This window comes from Passer montanus, unplaced genomic scaffold, assembly GCF_014805655.1.
Source record: "Passer montanus isolate IOZ18808 unplaced genomic scaffold, ASM1480565v1 scaffold11, whole genome shotgun sequence".
NCBI lineage: Eukaryota > Metazoa > Chordata > Aves > Passeriformes > Passeridae > Passer > Passer montanus.
In genome coordinates this window covers 18,468,958-18,480,447 of record NW_024357613.1, presented here as the reverse complement: position 1 = coordinate 18,480,447, position 11,490 = coordinate 18,468,958, and the positions used below count along the sequence as shown (strand labels likewise).

General features: G+C 37.3%; 1 protein-coding gene across 9 annotated transcripts in view; it reads left to right on the top strand.

The window, feature by feature from the left end:
* Nucleotides 1-10,740: 10,740 nt before the first annotated feature.
* COL19A1 (collagen type XIX alpha 1 chain) overlaps nt 10,741-11,490 on the top strand; it is a 186,152-nt gene continuing 185,402 nt past the window's right edge. For all 9 annotated transcript variants that reach the window (XM_039727212.1, XM_039727197.1, XM_039727222.1 and 6 more), the window contains exon 1: nt 10,741-10,880. The gene's annotated coding sequence lies outside the window, so the exon portion shown is untranslated. The remainder of the gene's footprint in view (nt 10,881-11,490) is intronic.

The window sequence follows — 11,490 nt, the reverse complement described above, 5'->3', positions numbered from 1 at the left end:
TGACTAACCAAATATTTCTGAAAAATAAGCAGTTACAAGTTAGATGAGGCATTGCTAAGCAACTTCAAAATTTGTTTCAATCCTACTTTTCCCATTCCAGTTTTCCAGTTGTCAGAAATAATGTTCTCACATGAACTTAGAACATTCCCTTAAAATCTGGAGATTGCTCAGCTGGCTTGCTGCAAAACTATCACATTACTGTGAGATAAACATCATTAAATTGAGTGCAAGGCTTTGCTTTTCTCGGCTAGAAAACATTGCGAACAACTTGCTGTTGACGTGAAAATGATTGAGTAGGAAATAATGGTGCATCCATTTTTGTAGGGTGATTAAGATTGCCCAGGAAAAAGGTGATACAGTGAACTCAAATATAAGGTTTTGTTTGTGGGAGCAAATACTGCAGGGGTAACCTTACTGAGCAGCATACAGCATTTTGGAAAGTTGAAACTTTTTAAGGGAGGTAACAATAGCTTCACTCACACTGGGATGGCTTTAAAAAACTTGGGATTTAACAGAAAGAAATGCTAAGTAGCAGTAATGTAGCTGCATTACTGCTTTATATGGTATTGATTGTGTAACTCTGCCATTGTGTTAGCTTCCACTCTCCAAGCATTCTGCTTGCTAATTGATGTCAATGAGCAGGAATGGTTCCAAAAAAAAACTCAAACCAACCAAACAAAAAACCCACCTACCACAAAACCACAGTGCTTTGTAGCAGAAAAACAGATTAAATAAAACAAAAGCTCGTCAATACATCTTTGTTATTAAGAAAGTGTTGAGAAAGGCCTAAATTTGTACATAGAAAAAAGACTTCTGATACTATAAGACTATCTAACAGATAAAGGCATATCATAATCCAAGCAAGCAGCCTCTTTCTGGTATATTTATTTCTTACTTGTGCTCTCTCTGAGGATGACAGGAAGCATTGGTCATACTTTCTGTTCAGAGTGAAATCCTGGCTTCACTGCGGTCTCCAACACTCCCAACTCACAGCAATAGCTGCTAAGGGGAGGTCACAGAAAGCAGGTGTGACATTCTGGCCCAAATTAAGTTTATGCCAAAGCATACACTGACTTTGTGAATTCAAAATTTCACTCTAAGTAAAAAAATCTACCAAACTTCCCATGCTCAGCAGAAAAACAGAGGTGTTTTACTTGCACTGACTTTCTAGTTCTCTTTTTCTCATTCTTTCCTGTGAGATCCTGGAGTGGAGCTATTCAGCAGTGGCATCCTGCAAGTAGCACAGGAGAGAACAACCATGAGCTAAATAAGCAAATCTCACAGCAGAAGGCAAGGTCATTAATGGAACTGGGATCATTCCTGTGGGAGAAAGTTTATTTCAGGAAAAACAGTAAGAAAAGGAATGACAAAAATTTATTTCTACATAAGGATTTTTTAATATGTTTAAAAGTGTTTCTGTTTTTAAATGAACCTTGCTAATATTTTTACAGTGTTATTTAAGCAGAAATTAAGTTGATGAAGCTATTTTCAGGGGGTTTCTCATTGTGCTATTCTAATGAAGGGTATTTCTTCTATTTTCATTTTTCCTGACTTGTGGTGTTCTTGTTCTTAATGCTGATAGGTTTTCTATAAGTCATTGTCAAATGCACTTCTCAACTGTCAAAGTTATGAAGACATTTTAATACATATTTTAACTTCAGAGAAAAGCTGAAATATGGGGGAAGATGGGGAAACTATGGCTCCCCATAATTATGGCATCATTATGGATTAAATATTTCTTAAGGCATCAAAAGCATACCCCTTGGCTACATCAGAAAAGTGAAATCCAATCCTTAATTGAGTCTTATTTATCAGGGGTTTTTTGTCCAGGCCCACTTACACATCTGGAATGAACCATACAGTGATGCTTCACTCTTGTCTCCATTTACTGATAAACAGAAAAACTTACAGGACTCTAAAATTGAAAACATCTTTAAAAAGAACTGCCTTGCATAGTATTCTGTGCTGAAAGAGGTTGAATGAATCTGATTGCATCAAGATTAGCATGTGTTTCATTAACAAAGAAATGAAAAGGAATCTATCCCAACCCATTTGGCTACTCTATACCAAAAGATACCCTAGTATCTTAATTTTCACTTCTGTTTCTTTCTTTTTCTCTTATGGCCTCTGCTCCTGACTCTCATAATAGTACGTAATTCAGAATAGGAAATCACAAAATTATTTGATGTTTTATATTTTAGATATGTTGGTTTATATAGGTGAGCAGCTATAGCCTCCCATGTGCTAAATGCATCCTGCCTCTTGCCCCTTTTCCTTGTAAGGTTTTCCTTGCCTCATCTCTCCAGTCTGGAGACAGCTGTCATCATGCAGGCAAGGCAGACAACTGGGGAGTTTGATGGGACAGTTTTTTAACTCAAAGTGATGGCAATGACATAGAACTATTTAAGACTTCTGAATTAACTTCTGACATGAGAAATTATAGTAAGATAGGGATCTGAGCAGCTATGACTACCTCTCAGTACTGCCTGGATCTAAAATGCAAGTGGAGAATGCTCTTCTACAAATTTTAATGTTTATCTTTGATAAAATCACAGGAGTGGAAGACCTCCACTGAAAAGACTACATAAATTTTTATCATCTCCTAGATAATAAAGTTAGATTATATTTAAAAACGATAAACGATATGCACACCTTTGCTATAGGCCAAGGTAAGTTTGTGTTAATGAAACTCTTGAGATGACCTACTCTGAAAGTAAATGGAAGGCCTTTATGTAGATGTAACTGAAAATTCTTATTTAATCACATCTTCTGCAGGCAATGCTTGTGGAATATTCATTTAAGTCCTCTGTACATAGAATTTGACTCAGTTTATTAGTATCAGTCCAATTTACTTTGTGAACAATTTACATAATTATAAAAATGTGTTGCAGTCCTGTAGCTCATTTTTGTAGTTAAGTTTCAGCTATAAAAAGAGTATAAATATTTCTAAATACATAAGACCTTATCTAAAGATATCTAAAAGCTGTGCTGGTCATAAAGTTTATTTAAACTGCTCGAAAGTCCTATAAAGTCCTTTATATTCTATAAAACCTTTAATCACACCCAGATTCAGTTCAGAAACTAAGGTGTCATGTTGAATTTAAGAACACTGTCACTCTAAAATCAAGCAAGACACTTATAAAGAACAGTTAACCCCAAATTTGTATTTTCCAAGAGAAATTCCACCTTTAGTTAAGACATCTCAGGTGCCTCACATGACTTGCATTCAGGTTTCAGCTCACTTGCTGTTTGCTTACACATGTAGACAGAAGCATTGCTCACTTCTACAATTCCCTTGGCCTGAAATCGTAATGCTTAAAGCTGGATTTAAACTTGTGATTAATTACTTTTGATTTATTAACTCTGTGGTCTTTGCACCACAGGAACACAAAAAATCAAGTGAACGTGTGTGTAATCCTTTGTCTTGCTGTAATTTAGAAGTGTGCTTGGACGTAGACAGCTTCTTTCTTTGTGCACTGGTAACACTTCTCCAGAGGTTTGCTGTGATGTACCTCAGGCAGACATGGGATACACTCAGACTCCCACTGATTTATGTAGTAAAGCTCAGTACTAGGGAGGACTCTAAAGGAGGCTTGCCAGATTTGTCATTTGGAACCAGGCTAGTCTAATTTGGCAGTCAAACCCAGGTTCTGATTGCAAGAAGTAATTCTGTGGGAATGATAAATCCTGTGTAAGAACAAATGTATGCCTCGTGTTTGGTTATGTCTTCTTAAAGGCCTTCTGTGGTTATTGTTTCTTAGTTTTTGTTTGTTTGATTTGGTTTTTTTTTCACCGTCCTGCCAACCGGCTTAGTGTGTTCTGTTTTAACCTATTTTTTTTCTCATTTTATTCTCCAGGCGTCAAATCATCTGTTGAACTAAGCTTTGAAGTTCCCTAAAGACCAGTGAAGTATCTGTAACATATTAACAGTTCCTTAAAGAAGTAACCTCTATTCTAAGTCCTGGGAAATGGAACTACATTGAAATAGGAGAGACAAGCTCAATTTCACTGATGAATATTTGAGCAACTCAGTCCTAGAACAGTTTGTGAGTTCTTATTTTTTTAACAAACCTGACCTTTTAGTTTTAACACATGAACCAGAATTACTTCTTGACACATAAGTTTGAAAGTATGTCAAGCTATGATAATTCATGCTAAAAAAAATATTGGACAAACAAAATTTTATTACCAAAAAAAAGTTGTTTCTTTGTGAAAAGTGTCTTCCCTTTGTAGAAGACCAGAAGATAAACAGCTGATGTATATGTCTCATGCACTGATAGGAGTGGAGCCAACCACCAACCAAGAATTGTTGGAAATAATACACTGTGAGAAAGAACAAGATGTGGCTGGAGAAAATGCAGGGGGGGCTGGGGAGGGGGCACATATGGAAGTGAGGCAGCACTTTTCTGGGAAAAATGTCCTTGTTTTGGCTCCTAGAGATACATACAGTGGGTACAGCACTAGCACTGAAATGAGGCGAAGAAGCTGGCATGGACTGTAAAGGAGGATCAAAACCACCCAAGATCCCTGAAGCCCTCCAACCCATTTCCAAAAAGGTTCTAGAAGAATGATTTGCACATGCTAATGGACTTACTTAGAAAGAAAGAAACTTAACTCTAGGGCTAAAAGGACAAAAAAAAAGTATCTCCACGAACTCTTGGCGCATCAGCTGGATCAACACTGGAGCCAGGACTGGTGACCGACCCTTCCTTCCTTCCTTCCTTCCTTCCTTCCTTCCTTCCTTCCTTCCTTCCTTCCTTCCTTCCTTCCTTCCTTCCTTCCTTCCTTCTCCTTCCTATCATGTGCTTACCCTAAGTCAGGATGTCAAAATGTTTGTCATGTAAAAATACAACCTCACTAAACAGTTGCAGGATGCCAGTCTAAGCTGTTTGAACATAGCTGGTTCCAACATTAATAATTGGTTCTAACACAATTAGTCAGTGGCTAATTGGCAAGATTAAGTACATAGTTTACTAACAAGATTTATCTGGATTCCACTTACCAGGAAAGGGAAGAAACCAAAGCAGTTTTTAGCAACTCCAGGCTTCATTAAAATGGCATGTTCATGCTAAATCACTTGGCCTTGGCCCAAAATTAATTTTCTCCATTGTGTACAAACCAGTTTTGACATGCCAAAAAGAAACAATTTAGAGATTGAGGCAAATGGTACTCTTGATACATTACATGGCTACATTTGTTTTAAGAACCTTCCATTTATTTAAATAGAAGCTTTTCTAGGAGGTAGCACTGGAATTTGCATTCCTAATAAACAGGAAAATGTATTTGAATCGCAGTGCATAAACACACAAATAGTCATGCAAACATGCTCTGATAGGTTCTCCCTTTGGACTGTCATCTTCTATTAGTGCTGAAATCCTCAGCTACCAAAAATACATAAATACACAGGGTGATACAGGATGTTGACTTGCAATGTGTATAGGTCAGTAGGCTACTTTAGAGGGCACGTGACAGCCAGATCTTTTTTCTCTTTTTGCATGTACTTCAGTCTTCTAGCTGCAGTCTTTTAGACACTATTGAATTAATGGCTCTTTTACATCAGAAACCATAACTAGATAGCTCTAGGCTTACACATCAAGCTTACATAAATCTACAAAACTACTTTCTTAAAAGTATAATGGTTAAACCCTGAGAATATTACTCCTAGATGAGAGGCAAATAAAGTACATGAATGCAGAGATAGAGATTAAATATGCACTTACTATGACTTTTTAGATTATTGTGCCTATTTATTCAGCAATAAATGTAAATAAAATACTTGTCATTTTAATATTTCATTTTTATGTTGCATGACAGCACTGAAACAGCATAATAGTAAATAGCTCTGCATGAACTCAGAATCCTGGATGGGTGAATATAATTGCAGCTGCTATGTTGATAAAACTGATGGTCACTATGTATCAGTTAATATGGCATATGCAAATTTAAAGGACTTACTTTCTGAAAATTTGAAACTCTTTATAACTGGACCTAAAAAATGGATTATTTATTATAGTAGTATTCCATTTTTAAATACTATTTGGGCAAATTAGCCAGCTAGAATGGACACAACAGTAGGAGACACTAGCTAATACTGAGACTTGAGAACTCTTAGACAAATTTGTTGCAATTTAAAATCTCTGCTTCATCTTGCTGAAGTTAAAAGAAAACAGGCACAGAGTATTCTCTGAGCTGAAATAATGCTGCTCATTAAGCCTGCAGGTCTTATACATCCTAGTCTATTTGCAGAATCTTAAACTTTGCTGATACCTTTTTTTTGCTCTTCACATTCCTTTTCCTAATATTTGCATTATATAAATTTTAAATTAACACATTTTGCTGATTTATAGATGCTTTCAGACAGTGTGTAGGATTTTACCATATTCATATAGAAATATTGGGCAAACACCCATACTTACCAGCAAAGCTGACTAAAACTTGGCTATGACCTTTTCATTATGTATAATGACTTTTAAAGATGAATGGATACTTCAATCTAAAATAAGGCAGAAGATATGTTTTGACTTGCTTTAGAAAATTGCCTTTAAGCTCTTCTCTTCCTTAATCAGTTGTTTGACCACTTACTTTTTTCTTGTGCAATACAAAAGCCACCAAAATACATGTCTTTTCTGGGGCAGATTCCATATGAAGGCAAGAAGAGGAAGAAGAACTGTGGTGAACATTTTTTTTTGTTTTGTTTTATTGTGTGTCTTTGGTCCGTGAAACAATAGAACTTGTTGCAAGCTGTTTAGGGAGGGTATGGCTATATGTGTGTGTGTGTATGTATACATATATATATATATATATCCACACGAAGAAAAAGGAAAGTGTGCCTTTCACAAGATAAGGAACATTTTCATGCTATTAATCTTAGCATTGTTTCTCTAAGCCTGGACTGATGTTTTACTGACTTTTATAAATCCAGAACTATTTCAGGTTTGAATAACTCTGCTTTTGAATCTTTGAACACTTTAAAGAGTAGTAGATACCACCTTTCTCAGTATATACTGAGAAATGTATTTTTCTGGAATAATTATGAATACTGTCCAAAGCACGTGATACAGCTTTTGGCATGTTTGCAACTGGTAAATATAAACAACATATCATGACATTGATTTATTTACTTTGAAAGGTGTATGTTTTGAATTGAAATGCCACTATTAAAAATATGAAACATATTAGGACCAGATAACACAAAACATTGTGAATGATTATTTTTTTTGAGATTGGGTTTATCAGTAGTATCAGGAATCCAAGATAAAGGATGTACCTTTCTTTCTTTTTTCTTTTTTTTTTTTGGTTGCTGTACCATTATATTAACAACCAATTTGTTATTTTAGGACACATTGTAAAGTGTCAAAGAGTAGAGAAAATGCCTGAGCTAAGACAACAAATACCACAAAACTATAATGTATTCTGTCTGTATTTTTTGGAGTTATTTCTCGGCCCATCTACTGAAGAATCTGAGAGCTGCTTACGTATGCAGTAGAAGAAGTAGCAGTTGGGTTTTTTCCTTTTTGTCTCCAATAGCAGAAACGAAGTGACATCCAGCTTTTCTGTTGGCTTTGCTGCTTAGGAGTGCTTAGTATGTGTGCACATGCATATAAATAATTCCCTTTTTATGTAGTTTTTGCCAAAGTGCCCTCATTTGAGTGACATTTTTGCTCCATTTACATCAATGTTAAAATTTCCATTAACTTCCCCAGGGCTGGGATTCCACCTGTTTCATCTAAGTTCACCATAGTTCAGTCTCATGTATTTAAAAGCATTTATATTTTAATTGCTTCAGTGGAATGCAGTTGTCGTGACCGGGAAATCTTGCAGAGGGCAGAAAGGATCATCTGGCAAGGAACAATGCCACATAAGGGCTTACTCAACAGAACAGAAACACTGAGCGCTACATTCAGCAAGAAATTGCGTGGTAAGGGGCGTTTCAAATTAATCTCCTTTTACAAAACTTTTTTCAAGTAGGATACTGCTGCTTTTAAAGACTTTTGTCCAAGTTTACAGCTTCATTCCTGCATACATGTTGTTGTAAGCAACAGTTTAAAATGTGGGTCTAACGAGATGGAGACAAATCTGTTAACACTGCACAGAGAGCGAATTATGCAACTTGGCTGGTTTGGGTATCTAATCATGACAAAAAAAGAAACAAAGGGTGAAAGTGAGTGTTAGAAATAAAGAAAAGTTTTCTACAAAAAAAAGTCACTGCTTTAGCCCCCCGATTCTCTCACCTTTTCCCTCTGCATATTGCCTGCAACTGCAGTTGTAGTAAAAGCTGTTCAGTGGAGCGGTTTTGCCTTGGCACAGGAGATGGAACGTTCTCTGCATGTCTGTGCTAAGTATGGCTTCAAACTTAAATTTCTCTACTTTCTGCTTCTTGGTGTATTTTCCTTGACTCTTTCCTGGATCCAGGTCTAATTCTGTCTTCTGTGTGCTTTAGCTAAACTCTGAGATAGCTGGAAAAATGTGTTGCTGCAAAGACAAGATGGGATATCATCCATTGGCTGCTGCTGCTTCAGTTTATCCGTTTTTCCAGTACTTCCCGGATTTAAAGCAGATAAGACAATGTATAAATGTTTTCTCTGGAGTGCATCAGTAACAGCAGGTGAGGAAGTGTTTGGGATTTCTAAGTTCTTACTGGGAACAACAGATGTGTCACCAGTTATGGCTTTGCTTCCTATATTATGAGAGGCAGAGAGAAATAATTTTTTGGAGGTCGTGACAGACGTTTTTAAACAGGAAGGTTTTTCTTTTTCCCAATTTTCATGTCACTAGTCATTCAAACTGTTTTTAATAATGTGAACAGTGTTGTCCATAAATACATATGATGGCAGTCCCTAATGTGGTGCTCCTCAACTAGTATAAATCCCTGTAATTCCTTTGATTTATGTGAACTGGAATAATCCTGTTTAGTTGAAGATCTGGCCCAGAGTACAGGAAGTGTATGTGTTAGGGAAGGTTGTAGCAGTTTCTAATTCTTCTGCTTACTGCTTTCATGCAGATGTGAAGTGGCTTTTAATGTTGACATGGTCCAAATAAGGTATTTAGTTTTCTATTTGTAGTGTCAGTATTTTGCAAGGGAAGCAACATCCGTGCTTCACAGGAAATGAAGTCCGTATTTGGGTCTGGACCTTAAAGCATTACTGAAATTTTAAGAGGCAGAAATATTTCTTTAAAGGATAAACTGATTGTATGTGCAAACTCTTATGCAATTAAAATGCTTAGCTAATTCAGAGCTTATATTTGATTGAAATTAATGAGACTGTTTGTATTCAAGTAAAGTAGATGAATCCAGGTATTTAGGATGTGTAAAATGAAGTAAAAAAATAGAATTTTGTAGCTTGAAAGAGCAATGAGAAATGCAGCTCTTCTCCAATTAAAAAAAAATAAAAAATATTCCTTTTATTATGGGCAGAGCTTTTACAAAGGGTCTTTCAACTGAGGATCTCACAACCCTGAAACACAGAATTATGGCTCAACATTGAGGCCTTTATCAAATGAACAGTCTGAAGGAGAGTAAGAATGCTCCGATGATCTGTCAGCTGTGGGATTGGGCTCTTGCACCTCACCCTGAGAGGAAAGACAGCTTTACTTTCTGTAATTTTCAGATTGAGCAAGCAAGAAGTGTGACTTGCCTAAAGTTACACCACAAGCCTGTGGCAAAGCTGTGGAATAAAACACCCCAGCAGATGTGTACATAAGCTGCAATTTCATCTTTCTCTCGTGATTCTAAGTTGGGAAGAACAACAACTGTTTTGAAATTCAAACCAGGAAGATAATCATGTCTTTCCATGTGATTTGTTGGTTATACTGGCTAGTTATCTTGATTGAAATGAGGAAACACTGAGGAAACAAAATCTGCTGAGTGGGTGGGAGGATTTTGGGTATAGGAGCTGGGGGTAGAAGAAAGTTTACCCTATATATTTTCTGATCTGAAGACAAATTGGCTAAATTTATGTTAAGCTGATAAATTTTCATATGACCACTCTCCTTTTTTTCTCCCATCAGAATAATTCAACTACAAAAAGGTAAAATATGTCTTGGATATAAATAAATATATAAATAATATACATAAGCCCTTCTCTCTATCTTCTGTATATCTGTTTCTAGTTGTTTTAGTTCTCTCTGTCCTATCTGGTTCACATCTTTAAAGTGCAATACGGAAAACTGCCACAAGCACACTTGGAGAACCTGACAAAAGTGCAGTTTGGCAAATTCAGCTAGGAGCCAGTGGCAGTGCTCAGTCTCACCATTTCATCACAGACAGATGATATTACAAGTGCAAAACCATTCAGGTTTGTAAATGATAGATTTTAAAAGGCATAACAAATTTCTGTAATTCACTGTGCATTACAGCATCAGTGCCATAAATAGGTGTACTCTCTTGGTTGCTTGCATGGCTGATTTTTAAATTTATGGTGAAGTATATAAAATTAAAATATGCTTACACTTAAAAGATAAAAGCTAGTTTCTGCCAGTGTAATAATGTACATAATTGGTTCTTCACAGCTAGAAACCAGATACTCTTTCATTCATGCATTCATACCATGGCTGTCTAATGTATGAAACTGTTGAGAGGGTGCTTTTAGAGAGGTAGGGGGAAGGAGAAAAAACCCCAAACATTTCTTACATTGTTACCTGACTTGCGATGCACACATATAATTATGTAAAATCTGTGTCTGGGTGGCTGTTTGTTCTTTCTTGCAGAGTATTCTGCGCTCACTGAGTGGGAGGGTCACGCTGTGAGACTAATAAGGACAGAGCTGCATCCCCCTCTACCACTCTTTGGAGACTCACTCTAGCAACTCCTCGGCACTACAGCAGCTCTGTACAGGCATTTTCAGTGCTTCTGGAGGACGCACCAATAAAAAAAATTAAAGGTAAGCCACTCACTAGCTGTAGTCATTTATCTAAACATCTTACATGTGCACATTCACACACGCTACACTATTCCTGGCTTGTTTCGAGGTGTTTTTGTTCAAGGGTTTTTGGTTTTGATTTCCGAAATCGTCATTTAAGTTTATCGTTGCTAATATTAACTATGTCTTATATAAACATGATGTATACCGTAAGTTTTTAACGTAGTGCAATCAGCCTGTGCTATAGTATTCTGCTCATGACTGTTTAAATACATTGTATATGCCAGTGTGCAACGATAGGTGTATGCTAAGATATGCAAATAAAAACAGCCCTGCTAAATGAGCAGTAATTTACAAAACTGATGAAACTCTTGCGAATTTCCACTGCGCTGATTGTGCATATATTTACATTTAAAAACCTACCTTGTAACTACCCGCGTGCCGGGTGGCCTGCGCGCAGCTGGAGGGAGCGCTGGTGAGCGAGGCAGTGCCCTGCGGGGAGGGGGCACCGCGCCGCTCCCGGGCACAGCCGGGGATGCCGCGGCCGCGTCCCGGCCCGACGGGGCCGATCGCCGCCCTCACCTGCTGGCCCGGCGCAGGTGCGGCCGCGGCGCCCGCGGCTCCGGCGCTG